This window comes from Schistocerca piceifrons, chromosome X (genome assembly GCF_021461385.2).
Source record: "Schistocerca piceifrons isolate TAMUIC-IGC-003096 chromosome X, iqSchPice1.1, whole genome shotgun sequence".
NCBI classification, from domain to species: domain Eukaryota; kingdom Metazoa; phylum Arthropoda; class Insecta; order Orthoptera; family Acrididae; genus Schistocerca; species Schistocerca piceifrons.
The window spans coordinates 891,345,718-891,364,920 of record NC_060149.1 but is presented as its reverse complement, the minus strand read 5'-3'; positions in this window follow the sequence as shown (position 1 = coordinate 891,364,920).

Below are 19,203 nucleotides of genomic sequence, written 5' to 3'. Positions count from 1 at the left end.
ATCAAAGTTATTTTCATCAACGAACATTGGCTTACATCTACATATAGGCCTACATTTACATGGATACTCTGCAAATCATATTTAAGTGCCTGGCAGAGGGTTCATCGAACCACCTTCACAACTCTCAATTATTCCAATCTCGTATAGCACAGAAAGAATGAACACGTATATCTTACCGTACGAGCTTCGATTTCCCTTATTTTGTCGTGGTGATCATTCCTCCCTATGTAGGCCAGTGTCAACGAAATATTTTCGCATTCAGAGGAGAAAGTTGGTGATTGGAATTTTGTGAGAAGATTCCGTCACAACAAAACACGTCTTTCTTTTAATGATGTTCAGCCCAAATCCTATAACATTTCAGTGGCACTCTCTCTCATATTTCACAATAATAGAAAATGTGCTGCCCTTCCTTGAACTTTTCTGATGTAACCCGTGAGTCCTATTTGGTAAGGACCTGACACCGCAGAGCAGTATTGTAAAAGATGATGGACAAGTGCAGGGTAGGCAGTCTCCCTAGTAGATCTGTTACATTTTCTAAGTGTCCTGCCAATATAACACAGTCTTTGGTTAGCCTTCCCACAAAATTTTCTATGTGTTCCTTCCAATGCAAGTTGTTTGCAATTGTAATTTCTAGGTATTACTTGAATTTTACAGCCTTTAGATTTGACTGATTTATCATGTAATCAAAGTCTAACGAATTCCTTTTCACGCTCATATGAATGACCTCACAATTTTTGTTGTTTAGGGTCAACTGCCAATTTTTGCACCATTCAGATATCTTTTCTAAACTGTTTTGTAATTTGTTTTGATCTTCTGATGACTTTATTAGTCAATAAATGACAGTGTCATCTGCAAACAACCAAAGATGGCTGCTCAGATTGTCTCCCAAATCATTTATATAGATACAGGACAGCAAAGGGCCTATAACACTACCTAGGGGAATGCCAGAAATCACTTCTGCTTTACTCGATGACTTTCTGTCAGTTACTATCAACTGTGACCTCTCTGACAGGAAATCACAAATCCAGTCACATAACTGAGACAATATTCCATAAGCACCCAAATTCACTATGAGCCGCTTGTGAGTTTCAGTGTCAAAAGCCTTCTGGAAATCTAAAAATATGGAATCAATCTGAAATCCCTTGTCAATAGCACTCAACACTTAATGTGAATAAAGAGCTAGTTCTATTTCACAGGAACAGTGTTTTCTAAACCCATGTTGACTGTATGTCAATAGACCATTTTCTTCGAGGTAATTCACAACTTGGAACAAAATATATGTTCCAAAATCCTGCTGCATATTGACGTTAATGATATGGGACTGTAATTTAGTGGATTACTCCTACTACCTTTCTTGAATATTGGTGTGACCTAGGCAACTTTCCAGTCTTTGGGTACGGATCTTTCGTCAGGTTGTATGTGATTGTTAAGTATGGAGCTAATGCATCAGCATACTCTGAAAGGAACCTAATTGGTATACAGTCTGGCCCAGAAGACTTGCTTTGTTAAGTGATTTAAGTTGCTTCACTACTACAAGGACATTTATTTCTATTTTACTCATGTTGGCAGATGTTCTCGATTTGAATTCTGGAATATTTACTTTGTCTTCTTTCGTGAAGGCATTTTGGAAGGCTGTGTTTAGTAACTCTGCTTTGGCAGCACTGTCTTCGATAGTATCTCCATTGCTACAGCGCACAGAAGGCACTGATTGTTTCTTGCCGCTAACATACTTCACATATGACCAGAATCTCTTTGGATTTTCTGCCAGGTTTTGAGACAAAGTTTTGTTGTGGAAACTGCTATAAGCATCTTGCATTGAAGTCCATGCTAAATTTCTAGCCTCTGTAAAAGATCGCAAATTTTGGGGATTTTGGGTCTGTTTAAATTTGTCATGTTTGTTTCGTTGTTTCTGAAACAGTGTTCTAGGCCATTTTGTGTACCAAGTAGGATCAGCTCCATCGTTTGTTAATTTATTTGGTATAAATCTCTCAATTGCTGCCGATACTAATTCTTTGAATTTATGCCACATCTGGTCTACACTTATATTATTAATTTGGAATGAGTGTAGATTGTCTCTCAGGAAGGCGTCAAGTGAATTTTTATCTGCTTTCTTGAATAGGTATATTTTTTGCTTATTTTTCAAGGATTTGGGATTACAATATTCAATCTTGCTACAACAACCCTGTGTTCACTAATCCCTGAATCAGTTATTAACTCAGGATTATTTGTTGCTAAGGGGTCAAGTGTGTTTTCACAACCATTTACTATTTGCGTGGGCTCATGAACTAGCTGCTCGAAATAATTTTCAGAGAATGCATTTAGCACAATTTCGGATGATATTTTATGCGTACCTCCAGAATTAAACATGTATTTTTGCCAACATATTGAGGGTGAATTAAAGTTACCACCAACTAGTATCGTTTGAGTTGGGTACATGTTTGAAATCAAACTTGTTTCCTTTGAATCTTTCAGAAACTGTATCATCTGAATTGGTAGGCCGGTAAAAGGATCTAATTATTATTTTATTCCGGTTGCCAATAATGACCTCTGCCCATACTAACTGACAGGAAGTATCTACTTCAATTTTGCGACAAGTTAAACTACTTCTGACAGCAACAAACACGCCACCGCCAACCGTGCTTAGCCTATCCTTTCGGAACATCGTTAAGTTCTTCATAAAAATTTCGGCTGAGTTTATATCTGGCTTGAGCTACCTTACAGTGCCTATAATGATTTGAGCATCAGTGCTTTCTATTAGCGCTTGGAGCTCTGGTACTTTCCCAACACAGCTACGATACTTTACAACTGTTATACCAATGGTTCCTGTATCTACATTCTTCCTGTGTTCAGCCTACATCCTTTGCGATTGAAGTCCTTCTTGTGTTTTCCTGAGACCCTCTAACCTAAAAAAAACTGCCCAGCACACGCCACATAGCCCCTACTACCCGTGTAGCCACCTCTTGCATATAGTGGACACCTGACCTATTCAGCGAAACCTTAAACCCAACCACCCTTTGGCGCAAGTTGAGGAATCTGAGCCTCTGATTCAGACCCTTCACTCGGCTCTGTACCAGAGGTCCGCAATTGGTCCTGTCGACTATGCTGCAAATGGTCAGTTCTGCTTTCATCTAGCGAGAAGACTGGCAGCCTTTGTTACTTAGCTGATGGAAACCAGAGAGAATCTCTTCTGATCCAAAGTGACAAACATCATTGGTACCAATGTGAACAACCACCTACAGTTGGCTGCACCCTGTGCTCTGTGCTCTTCATGGCATCTGGGACGACCCTTTCCAAATCTGAAATGACTCTACCCAGTATGCACACAGAGTGCACATTGGTTTTCTTACCCTTCTCGTCAGCAAAGTCCCTAAGGGGCCCTATAATGTGCCTAATGTTGGAGCTACCAACTACCAATAATCCCACCCTCTGTGGTTGCCCGGATCTTGCAGGTTGAGTGGTTTCCTCTGAAACAGGACACGAGACAGCATCTGGCTCAGCGACAGTGTCAGCCACATACAGCACCTGGAACCTGTTTGTCAGACAAACTGGGGAGGCCTTATGTGTGGCTGCCTGGGAAGTCTTTCGCTGCCTGCTTCACCCTGGGGCATCCTCCCACTCAACCACAGGTGAAGGGTCAGCCTCAGTGTGAGCAGTAACTGGGCTGGCCAGTGAGGACTGATTGGAGGACTCGAACGTGCTGGACGTCTGCTGGATCACCACGGCCGGCCACAACAGTGGTGCCCATCCACTACAGCCTCAAGCTGTGTAACCAAAGCCACCACAGGCTGAAGCTGAGAGCAAAGTGTCACCAACTCATCTCGAATCTGCGTACAACAATTGCAGTCCCTGTCCATACTAAAGACTGTGAAAAACTAAACTATGCAGATAAACGGACTATCAACACATGCTGCGCAACTCTACTGTAGACCCTGATGAAAAGGCAGGAACTGTGTCTGATAGTATACAGATATTCAAAAACCTAACTACCGAAGCACTCAGTGAAACTAAGTAATTCGCCCCTAATTAGGAACTTGAAATATGTCACAAAATCGGTTTACTTTCTGACACAAACAAAAACGAGAGGACTGTGACTATTAGATATTAAATTTACACACAGAAACTCAAGAAACTAAACTATTAAAGCACACAGAGGATATAATAAAATTCGCTCCTGGTTAGGAACTCATATATGTCACAAAAGCGGTTACTTCCCTGTTGCTGCGTCTGTCTCACTCGGCTACTACTTCCTGACGTACATGTGATAATATTAAAATTTTTAAGAAAATCGAAAATTTTAAAGTAGCAAACAGCTTTTGTAGACGTGAGAAATCACGTGGAGGCTCTTGCACACATACTCATTCTGATATAAAATATGTAATAAGAAATGATTTAATCATTTGAATGAAGGTATTATATTTGAGAGCTGCTGTATTGAGTTAAGGGACCTGAATATCATAGCAGTTTCTATTTACACAGTACCAGAGAAAGCTGCAAATTGAAGCTTTTCTGGCCAAATTTCAGTGCCTCATTGAAAATGTAAACAAAGGAAAGGAAAAAGTGTTGTAATAGCTGCTGACTTCAACATTAATATCCTAGGTGAAAGCAATGATGTGTCCAAATTCACTGACATAGTAAAAAATTTTGGATTCAAAGTAAATTTTAAGCAAGCCACTAGGGTAAATGTATTGTCAGCCACCTGTATTGATAATATCCTAATCAAATATGTATTTGAAGATGTCCATAAATTTTGCTTAGATCTAGGAATCTCTGACTACCCTGCATTATTCATTGAACTACCAAAAATTAACAAAGAAATTCCATGCAACAGAAGCTCTATGAAAAGGAACTTCAATGAAAAAAATTTAACTGTATTTAGAAATAAGTTAAGAACGGTTGAATGACTTGATGACAGCTGTATTTCAAGTAGTAATAACTTTGACAAATTTTTAAGCAATTTTCTTGGGGTGTTTAATGAAACTTTTCCATTGAGAACCACATGTAACAAAATCACTGGTAAAGTTAAATGGATAAGTCTGGCTATAAAAATTTCTAATGATAGGAAGAGGCAACTACACAATGAACTGAAATATTATAAAAACAGGTATTTTACTGAATATGTTAGACATTATAAAACTACCTTCAAAAAAGTTGTGAAAGCAGCCAAACAATTGGCAAACAGTAAGTTCATTTCACAACATAAAAGTAAAACAAAGACAGTGTGGTCTGTTATCAAATCAGAGTAAGGTGTTGGAATTAATAGAAATGAAATATCTAGGATTAAAGTAAATTATAGCCTTATTGTGAACCCAGCTCAAATATCGCAGTGTTTAAATGAAATCTTCATAACTGTGGCAAAGTCAGGTGTTGATACAGTAGAGTATCAAAGCAAAGTACACCCCTTTGGACTCCACCAAGGAGCTGAGTATCTCACAGATTTTAAAAAAATCTCAATAAAGCATGTGGAAAATATTACATTATCATTAAAAAATAAAATCTCAGCTGGGTGGGATGTGATACCGACTAAAGTGATTAAAGCGGTGTATCACATAATAGCACCTCCACTAACTAAAATAATTAATCAATCTTTTTAACAGGGATGCTTTCCTGATGTGTTGAAATATGCCGAAGTCAGACCTCTGTTCAAGAAAGGGTCAAGGGACGACATGGGAAACTATCATCCTATTTCTATTCTTGCAATCTTATCGAAAGTGTTTGAGTAAGTAGCTGCAAACCATATACAAAATTTTGTTGTAAAAAATGACATTATTGTAAAAAATGACGGTATTGTAAAAAATCAATTTGGATTCCAACCAGGAAAAAACACCCTGGATGCAGTAAATAACTTTATTGAAAAGATATGCAAAGCACTCGACCAGAGGAGTAAAGTTGATGGTTTTTCTGTGATCTACAAATTAGATTAATATGGGGTTAAGGGCAATACTCTCAAATGGCCTACATCGTACCTGCAGAACAGAAAACAAAGGATAACTATCACTTCAAATGTGGTGAACTTATTTATATCCCATAAATCCAATACTGCAAGACATTCGCATGGATGTAGGACATGTCAGAATTATTACAAATAATACAAAAGAAATACATAAAAGTACCTCTTGCAAGAGGGTATCTGGTATAAGACAAAATACACATTAATAGGTATAGAAAAATTACATTAAAAAATGTTAGATCATAATAGCTAAATGAAAGACACAGTAATGTTAACAGTGATTGTGAGTATCATAATGCACAATAGCACATCAAGTTAGTAAATGAAAAAAATCAATTACAGTTAACTCTACTGAAATATTCTTCTACCGTATAGAAGGAATTATCTAATAAATACTGTTTGAGCTGTTGTTTAAATTTGGGAAGCTCGTGGATAAGTAATTTCAGTGGATAAGTAATTTCAGTGATGGTGGGAGAGCATTGAACACCTTGCAGCTCACGTAATGGACTCCTTTTTGTACAATAGTAAGGTTTTTTGATTCATAATGGAGGTCCATCTTACTCCTGGTATTGTGGGTATGGTATGAATCATTGGTTTTGTACGATCGTACATTTTTACCTACGAAAGATAACAGGGAGTAGATATATTGGCATGCAGTTGTCAGTATCACTAATTTTCTGAAAAGGTTCCTACAAGAATGTCTAGGCTGGACTCCACTCATTATCCAAATAACTCTTTTGGGCAATGAATATTTTTTTGGATAATGGCTGATCACCCCAGAAAACTATGCCTTACAGCACTAGTGCATGGAAATAACTAAAATAAGCAGTTTTTGTGGTGTCTCAGTCACATACAGTGGAAATAATATGAACAGCGAATGTTGTTGAGCTGAGTTTTTGTGGAGGTGCAAAATATGTTCAGACCATTTTAGACTGTTGTCAATGTGTACACCCAGAAACTTGGTTGACTCAACTTGTAATAACTCACCACCATTCAATGTAATACTTAATTGATCCTCAACTTTTTTCCTTACTTGTAAATGTACAACTTGGGCTATATTAACATTCAGTGATAACCCATTATTTACAAACCAATTACATACTTCACTAAAGACAATTATTGGCCGATTCCTCAAGATTGAGGTTGGGAGTTTTGTTGATGAGGATAGAGGTGTCATCAGCAAAAAGAGTAAAGTGAGTTTTAAAGCTAGTACACAAGGGAAGGTCATTGATAAAGATGAGGAAGAGAAGGGGGCCAAGTACAGAGCCCTGAGGAACACTGCAGCCAATAGAGCCCCAGCTAGATGACACAGAGTACCCCTCAGAGTCGTTCAACATGACCTTCTGCTTCCTTCCAGCTAGGTAGGATTTAATCCATGAGCTAACCGAGCTACTTATACCATAATATTCAGCCTTTGCTAGGAGCATTTCATGATTAACACTATCAAAGGCCTTAGAAAGGTCACAAAAGATACCAACAGGAGACAATTTATTATTGAAAGACTCTAAGATTTGATGGGTGAAGAAAAAAATAGCTTGTTCTGTTGATACACCCTGTGGAAATCCGAACTGGCTACTGTTTAATACCTTATAATGCTTGAGGTGTCTTTTCTGAACCAATTTCTCAATAATTTTAGAAAAGGTCGTTAAAAGGGAGACAGGCCGATAGTTGGTAACGTCGGCTTTATCACCTTTTTTAAAGAGAGGTTTGACAATGGCAAACTTTAGTCTCTCAGGAACAATCCTGTGCTCGATGGATTCATTGAATATGTGGCACAGTATTTTGCTTATCGACTTATAGCATTCCTTCAGTAATCTTGAGGAGATACCATCTATGCCAACAGAATTCTTGCTCTTCATCTCTCTAATTATATTCTCAATTTCATCTACTGTGACAGGAGACACTTTAATCTGCTTGTTTTTTTTATTAATAGCTTTTTGAAGGGATAACATGGCTTCATTAACTGAACATGTTTTTCCAGTTTGTACTGCTGACGCCAGAAAGTAGTTGTTAAAAATTTCGGTGATTATTTCAACATTGTCATGAATGGTATCATGTGTTTTAATTTCTATTGTGTTTTCTGCAGCAGGGAGTTTACCTGTTTCCCTTTTTATTATGCCCCATATTGTTTTAATTTTGTTGTTAGAGACATCAATTTCTGATTTTATAGAAATACTCTTTGCCCTTATTAGCACTTTTTTAAGGATAGAGCAGTATAGTTTATAAGGTTTTTCCTTTTCTACACTATAACTGGATTTGAGTGAGGCATACAGATTCCTTTTCCTTCTGCAAGACGTTTTAATACTGAGTGTTAGCCAGTTTTTATTAGAGTAGGTTTCGCATTTGGATTTGACAGTCCTTTTAGGAAAGGCCACTTCGCATAGGCAGATAAATTCATTTAGAAAAGCATTGTACTTGTCATTAACATTGTCAAAGAGCTCAATCTGGTCCCAGTCTACTTCTTGCAGGGAATTACAGAAGCTATTGATAGACTGTGTGTTAATTACTCTGAAAGTTTATTTTTTGAAGTGGAGTACTGTATCACAAGTATCACAAGTAGGTTCCATTATGGGGCCAATCTTGTTCCAATTCTATGAAATGACTTATCCACAAATATCAATTCCCCATCAGTTCTGTTTGCAGATGATACTGCTGTTTTAATTGAAGATGGTGATGCAGAAAAAGTTCCAACCTATACTGTGAGCACACTGGAAACCCTATAAAACTGGTTGCACTTAAATGGGTTGAAACTGAACATTGCAAAAACCCATATGGTACATTTCCAAACCAAATATGTGCAGAGCTTAAAATACAACGTAATAATCAACTTCTGGAAGAAGTTGACACTGTCAAATTCCTAGAACTAAATATGGGCAAGAACTTGAACTTGAACACACGCTTTTTGACTCCTTATCAAATAAACTACGCAGTTTTGTGTTTGCAATCCAGATACTTGCAAATTCTACCAACATAGTACACAAAAAATAGCATACAATAGTTGTTTTGAATCTGTCATTAGGTATGGTGTAATTTTCTGGGGAAGTTCAGTTAGAGTATTTCGTATACTGAAACTCCAGAAAAAAATTATCAGGTACATGTGTATCACACAGAAAACATAACCTTGTCACCCATTATTTTGACAACTGCAAATCCCAACTGTACCCTCTGTATACATTTATGAAATTATCATCTTCCTACACATCAGGCAAAAATTATTTGAGGAAAATCATTTTAACCACACATACAACACAAGAAATAAAAATAATTTTATGCTTCCCACACACAAATTGAAATTATATGGTCGGGCTCCAAAGTATATGGGGATGACAATATATAACAAATTAATGGGCAGAAATATATTTAATGTTAAGCCAGAGATCCTAGAAGTAAGGCTACATCAGATTCTGGGGGAGAAATGCTACTATTCGATAGAAGAATTTTTAGAGGATGATGTGATAATTTGAGCTAGGGTAATTTACTGTTAGATTTTTAGATACTATTTTCAATATTGTTATTATTATTATTATTATTATCATTATTATTAACTCTGCCTTTTGTGTATATAAAATAAAATTGTATTATTATTATTATTATTATTATGCTGTATGTAAACATCAACTTACTATGTTTACGGTAAATTTTACCCATCTTTTGACGTGTCTCCTGTACCTGAATCAAATGATTTTGATTATGTATGTTATGAGACTAATAAACCACAATTCATGACAAAACAATTCACAATTCTCATGCTTTGGTGCTGGGATGGCCTTTGTCTGTGCATCTGTCATCACATCATCTGCTGGCTGATCTTCCAATTTCAGTACATACTCTTTGTAGAGACTGACATATGAACTGATATTTTATATGAATGTGCTTCACGTTTGAGTGAAAAATAAGGTTATGTGCCAACTTTCCAAATGATTGTCACTGAATAGGGTGATGTATTAGAGTTCTCCAAAACCTAGCTCCTTAATGAATGTTGCAATGTGAATTGATTCCTTTGCTGCTTTGGTTGCTATATTGCTCTCTGATTATGTCAACACCATAAGATTGCTGATCTGGATGAGGTGACGCTGTGGCATGTGTATGACTTCCTATAAGCATCAGAACTTCCTCAATTAGCATATATGAAACTGAAGATTCCTTCCTTATCCTTAGTGTGGGTCAGTTTCTTGTCTATGGTTCCTTTGAGGTATCTAAGAATTCACTAAGCCAGTTGCCAGTGAATAAAAAGAAGGCTGTTATTGTACTGGCTTAGCTTAGTTACTGCATATCATACGTGGCGGTGGTGGGGGGTGGAGGGGTGGGGGGCAGTACTGAGGGTGATTTACAACAATGGTCTATCCAGTTCTCTGAATGGATAGTGAGTATTCTTCTATATTCATAGTTTTTGCATCCAATTTGGTCCCACTTGCCAATGGCATCCTTACTGGCTTGTGGTCATCCATTCTGCGGTATTCTAGTACTGATCAGAGATCACAGTCCACACCATAGTTGCCAATGTGAATCACTACCAAAGATATTAGTGAGGGTTTGTGGCAATCCACAACAACCAATGCAAGACACTGTAGAAGAATAGCAGCACCCTCATGCTGAGATCAGTATACTGCTGAGCATGCAAGAGTTCAGCTCAGTTCATGACATCAGCTACAGTAGTCAACATCATTGATTAGAACCAAGAAGTATTTTCAGATAAACTTATACTGTTGCAAGTGTGTAACATTCTACCTGAAGAGGACAGTTTGTTGCTTAGTGCATCAAGTGATGTTTACATAGACAGTGACAATTGTAAATTATCCAGCAATCCCGTGGCAAGAAATGTGTCAAAGTTAAGTAAATCTTTTATTCATTTGTGTAATAAAATGAACTAATATATCCTTCTCCCAGACCAAAAAACAACAGTTACAACCAGGTGAAGGTAACTTTGTCTGGTCAGAACACCTTCTGTATTGGTGTAAAACTTCTCTGATCACTTTGACATAATGTAATATTCTCAACATATTGATTTACATTGATGACCAGATAGCATCTTATGGCACCAATGTGACTGACATCAAATCTGGCTGATAACTCATCTCTGATTTGCTTTATCCTTTCTGGATCTGCTGAAGCGAGTAGGAAGATTGGACATTTCCCTACACTGTCTACAGACATGTACGGATCTGAATTTGGGGATTGCATTCCAACTGATTTTAGGGTTGCAGTCAACTAGAGATACCATCACTGACTAGCTTGATGCAGTGCATAATGGATTTCCTGAGTTTACACACTTTATCACTTGATTTCAGTGTTTGGAGCATGTCACTTGCCTTCTTGATTATCAGATTATCTTTCTCCATATCTTTCATCTTCTGAAAGAATTTAAGCAGTGAGTCTGGTTGTTCCATGAATATGTCTGTGTCAGTTTTACTGTAGAGAAACACAGTCATAATATCCAGTTGTGTGACATGCAAGTCCAATTTAACTGATAAAGCCATGAGTAGTCTTGCAATTGGAGAGAATTTTCTACTCAACTTCAGACCATTGGTTGAATCCCTGTGCAACACTTCTTGCCTATCTTCTTAACAAGGTCCCATAATTTTTGTATTTCTTCTTCAAAACAGCCCCACAGTCAATTACCCTTTCATTTGTTGGCCTGTCTACAATGTCACAGATATAATTTTTCACCAGTGACCAGATTTCCTCACATATAGCCTCAAACCACTCTTGATGAGCTGCATCACTTAATGCATCATTGACACTTACCGATGTTACCTTTGCACTGAAGTTATTACCATGAATTGAAAGATCTGATTTATATGCACCTGGTGCAAACAGTTCAGCAGATGTGACACTTGGAGAACTATTGTCCTCATTACATGATAAGTCATGATTGGAACTGAACTCATGGTCTGTAGTGACTGAAGCCCATCTTCTTCTAAGTCATAGAATGATTCATGATCTGATGATGGCTCTGATTCATTGTTTGTATAACCATTGAAATCTCCTCCAATGAAATTCATGCCCACATAAGTTCTTTTGGGCTAAAAATGTCATGATAATGGAGCTTCATGTCTCTTGACATGTGAATCCTGTGATCACTCAGTATCCACACAAAACAGACTTTCAAGCAGTCATAATAGCCTACAAAAATCCCTTTTTTACCTTTAGGATCAAACTTTCCTTTGTTTTGAGATTTATCCAGGATGACAACCTTTTGACCATAAGAACAAGTATGAGATAGGTCAGGTTTTCTCTTCAGCCACTTTTCATGAGGGGTTCCATCATGCAGTCCTTCACCTAAGGAACAATTCTGGATGTAGTTTGCTGTGTTGATAGCTTTGGCACAAGGTAATTGTAGTAGTCCTGACTCATGCAGTATGCATTGAACCACTTCAACCAACTAACAGTTTTTTTCTTTTGGTGAAACCCTTCTGTTGTGATGTGTGTGGAACTGTTAGTGCTGCTGTATTCCTGCTATTCTGAGAACTGAGTCTATTCTCTCACTGTAGTACTCCTTACCGTTTTCTGACTGAAAGGATTTAATTTTATGACCAGTCTTATTAACTCCTGAAGTTCATTTGTGTTCCTTTCTCATTTAATGAAGGGAGTAGACATGATTTTTCCTTTATGACACGCAGTGCTTCTAGTGAGATCGACATCACTGAATTACAAACCTACCACATACAAGTTTTGAGCTATTTTTAAAATCATATCTCACGAGTTCAAGAGGCCTAACTGAGCATGTCAGATTTGTGTATCATTTTTCATAACTTTAGGCTCAGTAATGACCTTGGCCTTTGGCCATTTTCCCAGTAAATAAAAAAAAGTTACCAACTCTGTTTGCAGTAACTTTGACTTTGCTATTATCATCTCATATAACTGCATGAGTTTTCTCCAATGACACTTTCTGGTGGTTGTCCACAGCTTCTGCTACTGAAATGAGACTGGTTACAAGTTTTGGCACATATAAAGTGTTTTGCACTGTCCAGAGTTGACACCACTTGCTGTGGTTGTAGTGTGTACACCACCTGTAGCTGTTAATTGTACAGCATTGTTTCTGCAAGCATTAAATTCTCTTGCATTTCTGTCACATTTGTGCACACTTTTGGACTGTTGTATGCATGTGATGTGTGACCACTGTGTATGCACAGTGGAGTCACAACACTTTGGAGCATGTTCATTTACAGCAAAATAGCAATGAGTTTTGTTGACATTGCTCACAACTTGCTTACTTAGTTTCTTCTTGGAAAAGTGCTCATTTTGTTTGTTTCCCTTCTTGTTGGAATTGTTCTAACTGGTTCTGGACATACTGGATAGTGGCATTAGGATGGGAACTGATGCCTGCTCTGGTCCCACATGTTCTATTATGGATAGATCTGTGGATCTTGCTGGCCATGAGAGTAAAACTACTATGGCTCAAATTAAATTATGGATTTTGATTTATTCACTGTAGACTTCTTACTATAGTGTCTCAAGACAAATAATGCTGATTTTCCTGGTTTTGTTTTTGTTTTGATTTGTCAATGTCACTCAAAGCATGGCACAGGGTGCCCTGTACCACTACCAGTCATTTCCTTCCCTGTTCCACTCACAAACAGAATGAGGGAAAAACAACTGTCTATTGCTTCCGTATGAGCCCTAACTTTTAATATCTTATATTTGTCATCCTTATGCATAATGTATGTTGGAGGCAGTACAACCATTCTGCAGTCAGCTTCAGAGGCCAGTTCTCTGAATTTTCTCAATAGCGTTCCTTGAAAAGACTGTTGCTTTCCCTCCAGGGATTCCAATTTGAGTTCCCAAAGCATTTCCATAACACTTGCATGTTGTTCAAATTAATCAGTAACAAATCCAGCAGCCCACCTCTGAATTGCTCCGATGCATTCCTTTAACTTGACCTGGTATAGATCCCAAACACTTGAGTAATACTCAAGAATAGGTAACACTAGTTTCCTATATGCAGTCTCATTTATAGACAAAGCACACTTTCCTAGAATTCTCCCAAGAAATGTCTACTATTTGAGTTTACTTCTACAATCCTCACATCTCATTCCATTTCATATCACTCTGTAACATTATGCCCAATATTTAAATGACATGACTGTGTCACACAGGACACTACTAAAGCTGTATCTGAACATTATGGATTTGTCTTTCCTACTCATGCACATTAACATACATTTTTCTACATTTAGAGCTAGTTGACATTCATCACTCAAACTAGAAGTTTTGCCTAAGGTATCTTGGAACCCTCTTTGGTCACTCAGTGATGACACCTTCCAGTACACCACAGCAAACTGCTGCCTGCTCTGTCTGCAAATCTGCCAAACCATTTATTTTTGTAGAGAATAACAGTGGTCCTATCACATGTCCTTGGGGCACTCCTGATGGTACCCTTGTCTGTGATGAACATTTGCTATCAAGGACAACAAACTGGGTTCAGTTTCTTAAGAAGTCTTTGAGCCACTCACATATCTGTGAACCTATTCCATATGCTCGTAGCTTCTTTAATATCCTGCAGTGGGGCACCATCTCAAACACTTTCCTAAATCTAGAACTATGGGATTTGCATGGTGCCTTTCATCCATAGTTCACAGTACATCATGTGAGAAATAGGCAAGCTGAGTTTTGCACAGGTGATGCTCTCTAAAACATGGACATAAGCTTCTGAGTCTCAACAAGATTTATTATATTCAAACAGAGGATGTGTTCAAGGATTCTGCAGCAAACTGATGTTAGGGATAATTCTGTGAGTCTGTTCTTTTGCCCTTGTTATACACAGAAGTAACCTACACTTTTCTCCAGTCACTTGAGACTGCATACTGGGGGAGAGATTAGTCATAAATGTAAGCTAAGTAAGGGGCCAATGCTGTAAGTACTCTTTATAAAACTGAATTCGGATTCCATCAGGCTCTGGCAACATATTTGTTTTCAACTCCTTCAGTTGTTTCTCTCTGTCAGGAATGCTTATTACTATGTCATCCATACAGGAGTCTGTTCTATGCTCAAACAACAGTATGTTTGTATCATTCTCTTGCATGAATGATTCTGATGTGTGAACAATTTCTTGGATGTGAAATTCAATATTTCAGCTTTTATTTTGCTACCTTAAACTGCCATAACAGACTTGTCAACAAGTGACTGGATGGAAGCTTTAAACCTACTTAGCTTGTTCAAAAAACTTTTATCCAGTTTAACAAACATTGTGGCAGTCACATTTCACTGCATTTCTGAATCCTCATGTACTTCCAAAGATTTTTACTTTTAGAGGGCTGACATCTATTGTAACAGGATTCAACAGCACATCTAAAATTGTCAGCTGTCTGCAGGGTATAGAGTTGCATTATCGACAATAAAGCACCATTTATGTTAACATCCACTCCTAACTTTTCAACAGTGTCCAAGAAATCAGTAACATGTTGTCATACATAATATCTAGGCTACATTTCATGAAGAATGAGGCATTTGAGCAGTATTGCTACGAAAGTAGGTCCTTTGGGTGCATAGACTGATTCAAGTTTAAGCCATGCCCGATGTGATGTAGTGCAGTTCTTTACTTCCTTCAGCTTGGTGGGACTGACAGATAAAATTGACTATGTCTTGTTTCTCTGTCTGCCACTACCCATTCTATGTAGGCAAGTTCTGCAGCAGACTGCACTTCACCTTCACCAGTCACTGCACATTACAGTATGTCTTGAGATACAAATCGTCAAGCGCTGATTTTGAAGAGTAGTGCATCAACTTATATTCTTGATGCATTGTAATTATTGTGTGACATGTTTCTAGTGTTAATTTTTCATGTATTTGAGAACTTTCATTTTGCCAATCATGTAACTTGGGCCTATAAACTGTTGGGATGTGGTTTGATAATACAGGCACTATACATAATTACAGAACAACTTGATTCATTATTCACTGCTTGGAGAACACAGAATTACAAATAGTTGACTTCAAAACCACAGATAGCAGCATTTATAGACACCATAGGTATTACATGGAGGTAAAATTTGAACCAACAAAAATACAACATAAACTTTAACACAGAGAAATCCTACAAAAATGAATTATGAAATCCTACAAAAATGAATTACTGTCAGCATCCTGAGTGGTGGAAACATTTTGATTTTATGTCACTTCTGTGGCTATCAAGCATATTTTCATTCATATTTTCTCCAAAGGATTCCTATATTGGATCTTGTGGCTGAGTTAATTCTTTTTGAAACTTTACCATAAACAAACAAAAATCAAGTGTAAGTACCATGAATCAAATTAAGACTTCTGCATCAGTAACCAGAGTTTGAAATAACTGTACCATAGAATCTTCCTACAGCTTTTACACAGAATTTTCCTCTCAAAATCTGTAAAACATTATGGGTCAAATTAAGTGATGGATTTTAATTAACAGACGCTAGACCTCTGACAAGAGTGTCTGAAGACAGAAGTAACCAAATTCTTGAGAATCTCAAAACCTCTTCAGGGAAAGTGATTACAGTGTTACATCTCTTGACCACATAAAAAAACCCATATTAAATTATTGGAGTTAGAAATGCTCTGTGTAAGTATAATAATCAGATTGTTTTAAACACTTGTGCTTTCCATTGATTGCCGTGACATGTAGAATATCTGCTTTAGGTCCAATTTGATTGGCTATACTTTTTTCCATAGCTACACTGTGATGAATTCCTAAAGTATGTAGAACATGTTACATAACCAAAAAAACATATTACATATTTAAAAAAAATGCTATTGCTCCTGATGTAGACCATAAGTGAAATGGTCCCCACGAATGCAGAATAAATCAAAACAGCCAAGGCATGTTTACTTTCAATAGCTAATTACACACTCTTTAAAAAACATGGAAATGTGTAATACACCAAGGTCCAATTGATAATTCCTAGCCACACATCATTAAGAAAAAAAATAGTTTACAACACTTAGTTAAATTTATTTCATTCCTACACTGAAGACACGTAGGAGTCAATTTTTATTTAATGCTCAGGTTATTTGATATTTATTAATAATACGTAAATCAATTGTTCATACTAAGAAATTCATCAGTGCAGTGTGAAGAGGTGGACACAAGAAAATCTTTTAGACTTCTCAAAGGGAACATTATCAGTAGCTAAAGTTTTTATGGCTGCTGAAAAGTTATTAAAAATGTGTGCTCTAGGATAACAATCATTTTATGAACCAAAGTCAACTACTGCATATCTTTATGGAGGTTATTCTTATTTTTAGTAGTGATTCTGTGAACTGTCAATTTCAAAAAGATATACATTATTTATGACAAAATTAACTAAGGAAAGATATTTTGAGAACCATTAATTAGTGCCCCCATTACTTGAACATGACTCTTCAGAACATTATTGAGTGAACACCACAAATAATTTGTATTTGACACTTTTGTACTCAGAAAACTTTAGCTTCGCTTGATGAGTTATCACAAAATAATGACAAAACTATGGAATGGAAGTAAATGCTATTTGCTATCTTTTTTATGTGTGTATCACATATGGCTGACCTCATTTGTGTTTCAAATGAATCATTCATCTGAAACATGATGTAACTGCAGTTTCTTTTCTATGACCCATGGTTCCTGATTTCCTCTGGGTTGCTGACAGTATTCAGTAAAATTATTCTATTTAATAAAAATAACAGTGTGTTGTGTGGCTGCCAGCCCGTGCATACCTTTTACTTTGTGGCACAACAGTAGTTTACCTGAAAACATAGCTTCTTATATTCTCAGCAAACTTCTTATTTTGTCTTGCAGCTGGACAGACTTCATTTGAAACTTTTCCTACAGTGGAATACTGTGTGGTTGTAATGAGGAGCTGAATCTCTGCCCTTCACACCAAAAAGTAACAGTCCTAAGCAGTGACCTATGAAAGTATATATTATACTTGGTACAGATACTTTCTGTTTATATCTGTCAAATAACACCAAAGTTGTTTCTTCCTTGTGTATTATATGGTGGTGTTAACATCTACCTGCATACATGTGTACTATTAACTGTGAAAGAAGATCAAACATGGTTTTATGTTCCAGCCTATTGTCCCACTACGAATTAAGTCAAAGCCCCTGTTCTCAGTGTGCCATATACACTATGCTGTATCACATTTGAGGTATCACTGAGTTGTGGGGATGCTACACACTTTTCAAGATGTTGGTTTAAGTGATTTGTGTGTGAAGAAAAGGAAAAGGAGAGTACTAGGCTTACCAGAAAGTACTTATTTACCATATGAAATTGAAGAGTTGCATACATTATCTTCTTCAGACAGGAAAAAGGTACTTAAATGATTATATATTTACCTAATTAGCAAAATCAAATTGATTTCCAACAATATTATATTCTGCATTACTATGTAATTTATAAACTTATATACAACCTAAAATCATAAATAGGCTCATCATGTGCAGAGTCAGATCCTGGAATTTTTTCTGGGGGGGGAGGGGGGGGGGGGGCGGCGGCATGGGCTGAGTTCATAGAAATTTTATATCACAGTGCCATCTCCAAATAATGTACAGTAAATGAAGGTGTTTTTATAATCTGTTATAATACTGTGTGCATGTTTGGAGTTTACAGTGCTTAACAGTGAATTTGTCAGTCCCCTGTTATAATGCAATAGTGAGAAAGTTTTTGATACTGAAAGCTATGTTGCAAATAATTTTTTTGAGGTTAAGAAGAAATAAGTGTAGTTCTGATAATCTCTCCTTCCTTCCCCCTAGCCCCATGATTTATGCTTGCTATCATGTATGGTGACAAATTATTTACTAATTTTATCCAAAGGAATAAGAATGTATTTTCACTAATGTTAAATTTTCTAATGAATTTGAGTCTTCACAATGTTTAATACAGAAGTGTTCCACTTCTGATAACTTTGCACCTTTTGCACAGTGTGCGGTGTAAGTGAAAGTAATAAACGTTTTGTGTGCATTAAATCAGATGTAAAATATATTGCCTGACAAAAAAGTTAAGCACCCAGGATATATGATTGGTTGATAGTGTAACTTCATACAGGTGCATACATGTGGTGGCTCTGTAACTGATTAGAATTGCAAAATGCAGTGAATTAGCCTTGTTCATGTTTACCACTGTTACCATGTCTGCTAGGGAATATAAGGAGTATGAATAACATCAGATACTGAGAGATCACTGAAGAATATGGAGATGTTGTGTAGTCATATGAAACAGTGTTCTCTGCACCTAACAGAGTTTGAAAGGGGCCTCAATGTGGGTCTCCATTCATCTGGCAGTTCAAATTGTGCAATATCCA